Source organism: Pinus tabuliformis, chromosome X, assembly GCF_031772625.1.
Source record: "Pinus tabuliformis cultivar Carrire ecotype Pingquan chromosome X, CPIR1, whole genome shotgun sequence".
Lineage (NCBI taxonomy): Eukaryota > Viridiplantae > Streptophyta > Pinopsida > Pinales > Pinaceae > Pinus > Pinus tabuliformis.
The window spans coordinates 1,066,307,782-1,066,313,929 of NC_142308.1; positions in this window are offsets into that span (position 1 = coordinate 1,066,307,782).

Below are 6,148 nucleotides of genomic sequence, written 5' to 3' on the forward strand. Positions count from 1 at the left end.
TTATATTTTTATCGTATGTATATTACATGCTTATTGCATGGTTTAACATGCAATAAATAGATGTTCTCAAAATAAAATTGGCAAATGCATTTGCAATGAAGGATTTGGGTATTGCAAAGAAAATCCTTGGTATGAGAATATCGAGAGAGATGGAAAATCATCAATTAACATTGTCTCGGAGTGAATACATAGAAAATATGTTGGAAAGATTTAATATGAAAAATGTGAAACCAGTTAGTATACCTTTGGCTAGCCATTTTGAACTAAGTAAGGAGATGTGCCTTGAGACTTAGGAATAGATATATTATATGTTTAAATTTCCATACACATAAGTGATTGGAAGCTTAGTGTATGAAATGGTGTGCACAAGGCCTGATATTTCACATTTAGTGTGAGTTGTGAGTAGGTATGATGGTAGTGAAATGGTTCTTGGGTATTTGAGAGGTACCACTAATCAAGCATGATGTTTTGGAGGTTCAAAAATTGTTCTACAGGGATATGTTGATTCTGATATGGTAGGTGATAAAGATAATAGGAGAAGAACCATAGGGTATGTGTTTAGTGTAGGTGAAAGAAAAATAAATTGGGTTTATAAAATTCAAAGGATTATTTCCCTTTCAACAATGAATGCAAAGTATGTTGCTCCTATAGAGGCTTGTAAAGCAATGGTTTTGTTACAAAAGTTTCTAGATGAATTAGGAAAAATATGAGAGATTTGAAAGTTATATAGTTACAACCATAGTGCCATTAATTTCGCAAAGAACATAGAATTTCATTCTAATAATAAACATATATACCTCAGGTACCATCTCATGCAGTTAATTTTGGAAGATGGACCGATGAAGCTAGAAAAGATACACACTAGCTAGATTCCTGCAGATACGTTAACAAAGGTAGTAACCAAGGAGAAACTAAATTTCTACTTAGTTTCAATTGGTCTTCAAGTATGATGGTAATTATGAGAAATAACTAGGTCCAAGTGGAAGCATTTTCCAGCAAGTGAAGCAATGGTAGAGTTCCTATAATTAGTCTGTAAGTGGGAGATTGTTGGGTGTGGAGCCTAATTATCTTGTTGATTCAAAGGTATTATTTCATCTTTTTTTTAATCTCGGTCCCTGAAAGGGGGGTCTGGGGGGTTTTTCCCGCACACTACTATTGTAGGTAGGTCTAGAGGGGTGACAAAATACGAGGGAAATCCCCTTGGGGGGGGTTTGGGGGTGGCACTCCTAAAAGAAATTTTTTTGAGACAATTTCATTGTAAAATATTGTAATTTCATAGTCAACCTAGATCATTCATTAGGTGGAAGATATGATGGTAGAAGTTTTGTTCATTTAGTGTTTTTTTTTTTTGGCCCTAGAAGGAAACCCTCGGTTTATATGAGGGAATTGTATTGCAACTATGTATTATTTTGTGACAAAAAAAAGAGAGGGGACTTTGTGAGAGTGAAGAGGAAGTTACAACGGATGTGTTGTAGGTTGTATCCCTTCAATTTTCTAGATAATATTAAAGGAAGGACTAGTTAGTTCTCCATGGATGTAGCCTAGATTGAGTGAACCATGTATATATATGTCTCTATTGTTTTATGCTTTTCTGCATTTCCAATATTTTTGTTTCATTGATTTATTATTTAATTTCTAACATAATCTAGTCATTTTAATTTTAAATTTACTCAATTAATTCAATTTGTTGAGATGACAGAGACTGTCAATAACTTAAATGATGAAAAATGATTAAATAAAAATTATGAAAGGAAAGTGACAATGTAACAATGTTGAATGATAGAAAATGTGAATAATAAGAATGTAGTCAATCACAAATACTCTTAATTGTGATCAATATCAAACTAATTTCTTATATTGTTCTTATTGTCACACCTATTGGTTTTTCTATTTTTTCATATTGAACATATGAAAAGGGTGGTTGAAATTGTAGACTATTTAATGTAGGTAGAGGAACACATTTCTCAAGTGAAGAGAGATAGTACCAAAAGTCCAAGGCATTCTAGTTCTAGTACGAATTAATATCGCTCACGAAGGCATTTAACCAAGAGGGTTACTTAGAGTTAGGGATTTGTTGAAGCACATAATTACTTAAACAACAAAGGATGAAATATCTATTAGATAACTCGGAAGGAGAGCATAACAAGGTTAAGACTCCCATCTTTGATGGTCGGCCTAAGAAGGGTGAGGAGATTGATGCTTGGTTGTTGGAGATAAAGAAGTACTTTTTATACATGTTGAAGGTAGGTTATATTGTTTTTTATTTTGTTCAAAGAGCTTTGAATTTCAATTAATTTTGAAATTTTTAATAGATTTTATGAAATTTATTAATGTTTTGAAAAAAAAAAAGTATTAAATTGAATGTTTTGAAAATTTTAATTTTACTTTTAATTTTTTAAAATTTAAATTATATTTTTTCTAATTGGTTGATGACTATGTTATGTGGTTTTAAGTTGATTTGTCAGATACAAAAAATATGTTAAAAGATAAAAAATATAAAAAAAAAAATTATATTCACCAAGTGTCATAATAATTTAGGCTTTGTAACAATACCATGGACCAATACCATTTTTTATCAATATCACACGTCCAAAAACCATATCTCATTTAAAAATATACATATTTTAATTTAATTTAATTTTATAACTTTTTTTTTTAAATTAAAACTTAATACTTACGATATAACAAGATTTTTAACCATGAATATTTACCCCCATTTTACCATGGATATTATTAACTTGTAAATACGCTTTGTTACATTACCATGGGCTAGTACCATGGCATATCAATACACTTTCCGAAAAACCATAACTCATTTCAAAATCAAAGTATTTTATTAAATTTTTATATTAGTTTTTAATATTATATAAATTTAAAATTATATTAAAGTATATTTAATTTAGAAGTATGTTTCAAGCACACACACACACATATAAATATTCAAAACTACCAATAAAATTATCATTATTATTTAAAAATATCAATTACTTTTTGCATAAGAGGCAAATACCAAGCAACAACACTACATATTACACTAGATTGGTTAAGGTCGGAATTGCAATTTATGACTTGATGGGAAAACCAAACATGTGGTGGAAGCTAGTCAAGGAAGTTAAACACTTGGATGAGAGCAAGATCTCATGGAGGCAGTTCAAGAGGTGCATTGAAAAGAAATATTTATCTAAGCACTACAATGAAAGGAAAATATAGATGTTCCTTAAAGTTAAGTTAGGGAACATGACAATGGAGGGGTATGAAAGCAATTTCATTGACATATTGAAGAATTTTGGTTTTATTAAGGATGAAAATATCAAAACCAAATATTTTAAATTGGTTTACCATCATTTTATACTGAAAAAATTAAATTTTGTGAGCACAAGGCTTTGGATGAAGCTATGAGGAAGGTAGAGTGCCTATATGCACAAAACAAACATATTCTAGCCTTCTTAAAAAATGGAATGACAAGAAGAGAAAGAAGGTGAAAAAAAGGAATAAGAGGTATAAATATTCATTTTGCAGTAGTAGTTCTCAAGAAAATCAACAAACCCATCCAACCCAAAGTGAACTAAGGGAAGGCGACTCATTGTGAAAAATGCCAATATTTTAACTCATTAGATGTTCAAGTTATGAGGAGGACACATATGTAGAGAATACCATCACAAATGAAACAGAGTGATGAGGATCCCCTTGATAGTTCATTCCACTATATGGATAATCATCTATGTACAATGGCATCTAGTCCCAATGAGATAAAACACTCAGGTCGGAACACTCATCCAACTTCCCCTCCTCCACCTCGTCCCAGTAGTTGCCCCCAATGGCGCATCCTGGGCTATTGTGGGCCCCCATCATGGATCTATACATGAGGATGCATAGTCAGTATCTTACAAATATTTTTAAGTGGTTTACCATCATTTTACAGTGACAAATTTAAATTTGATGAGCACAAGGCTTTGGATGAAGCTATGAGGAAATTAGAGTGCCTATATGAATAAAGCAAAAATATGCTAGCTTTCTTAAAAAAATGGCATGACTAGAAGAGAAAAGAGTTGCAAAAAAGGAATAAGAGATATAAACCTTCATTTTGCAGTAGTATTTCTCAAGCAAATCAACAAACCCATCTAATCCAAAGTGAACCAAGAGGAGGTGACTCATTGTGAAAAATGCAAATATTTTAACTCATTAGATGTTCAAGTTATGAGGGGGATAGATATGTAGAGAATACCATCACAAATGAAAGAAAGTGATCCCATCACATTTGAATAAATCCCATATGAATAATTAAATAAATCATTATTTATTTATTATTCCTTAATTCCATTATTGGAATGATTGTTAAATCACTATTTGATAATTTAAATAGGATGGATATTCAAGATCTTACAACGTAAGAGTGTGCTAGAACAAATGAAGATAGATGGAGTTTTTAGTGATAGAATTGGATGAACACATCATGTGGAAGGAGCTAACGTGATTTGAGGGATCTTCTCCAGGATTACCTTTGAACTTAGAGATGTTAGAAGGGAGTTTAGCAGACATATCTGGCCAATCGAGATCATGGAGAAGAGGATCATTGATGAGCTGACTAAAATTAGGGAGAATCAAACCGACCATAACAAGGAAGAAATGGAGTAGGAGTGACCATATCGGTGGAGGCTCCGCTTGTGGGGTTACCCTGATTAGTACCTAGGTTACCACCTTGGTTTCCCACACCTGCATTAGTGCCTGACATGGTGATGGTACGGGTTTGAAAAGACACAGAATCAAAGGAAGAACTAGAAGAATCAGTAGAACTAGAGTCAGAATGATGACTCGATGGAGGACTGCGAAGATTTACTCGAACTTGAAGGGAGGAGTAATATGTCCTAGTGGAAACTGAGGACGAAGGCCTCAGATTCTCCGTGACAAATTCCTAGGGGGTGCAATGATTTCAAGACAATGATGACTCTAAGAATTAAAGGTTGATGCTAGCAATAAAAGAGAAACAAATAGTAAGAAAACATGTAGTGCAGTGGTGCCAAGTGTAAACTAACTATATTAATGATGCTACTCTAATACAAGAAAACACGTCCTATCAAAGGAAAAGACCTCTAGACTATAGATTGTCTAAATCCTCAAACAAACCTAACTATATTGTTTCATATGGTCTTCCAAAGTACTTCTTACTTGATGGAATCTCATCCCCACAAGTAGAGTTATCCAGAGAAAGGTAGGGTCGAGAACCAACTGCTTCCCACAGCTAATCCTATAGGGTTTTTTCCTAATATTAGTCACTACAGTTACCTTCGTCCCACAGGGGTGGTCAATTCTTGAGCTTCTTGGTGATCAGCCAATGCATGAGATTCCCTCCCATGGGTTGGGTAGCCACGAGGAGAACCACTTGCATGCTAACCTAGCTTAAGCCCCTTTGCATCGGGTTTCTAATGCACTTCAACTTTGGACCATGGGATGGTGAAGGATTTTAAGCTCCCCGGTATGTCAACTTTTATATATCAATGTAAGCGATCAATGGGTGTTATTGGAAGCCTATCCCATCGATATTGTTATCACAAAACAAGACCCTGATAGGCTACTGATCAGGAAGACTTTGAGTAACTATTTCAAACCAATATTTTGGCTGAGGCTTAGCCTCCTCAACCCGAGAGGGCTATCTCACTGGGTTAAAGATTTTAATTAGAAGATTAGATGGCTAACTCTATGGAAAATTCAAACAAAAATGTATAAATGGTTGAAATACAAATCAACAAACATCTATTGGGCTATGGAGTCAAAGTATGTTTCAGTACAATAGCAAGATCAGCTTAACATGGAAGTCAGGGCATAAAGGGTCTTGATATATCAGCAAAATAGAGACATAATGCAAGGAACATAGTTTATAAACACATGAAGGAAGTTAGAGCATTATCAATGAATTCTAGGTAACATGTGTTTATATCATTTCAAGTAAGTAAATGAAGAAAGCCATGAGAAAATCAAACATTAAAACCCTCTCTGAATCCTGAGTAGTGAAGCCAATATCTCTGTATTAGCATGAAAACATTCAGCCTGCTACAGTAACATAGTGTGTTTGTTTCTTTTGAAAATTTCCCTTTGAGACAGGCTTTCATCAGTGACCACTGTTTTAACCTTTTCTTTGGCTATTTGACTT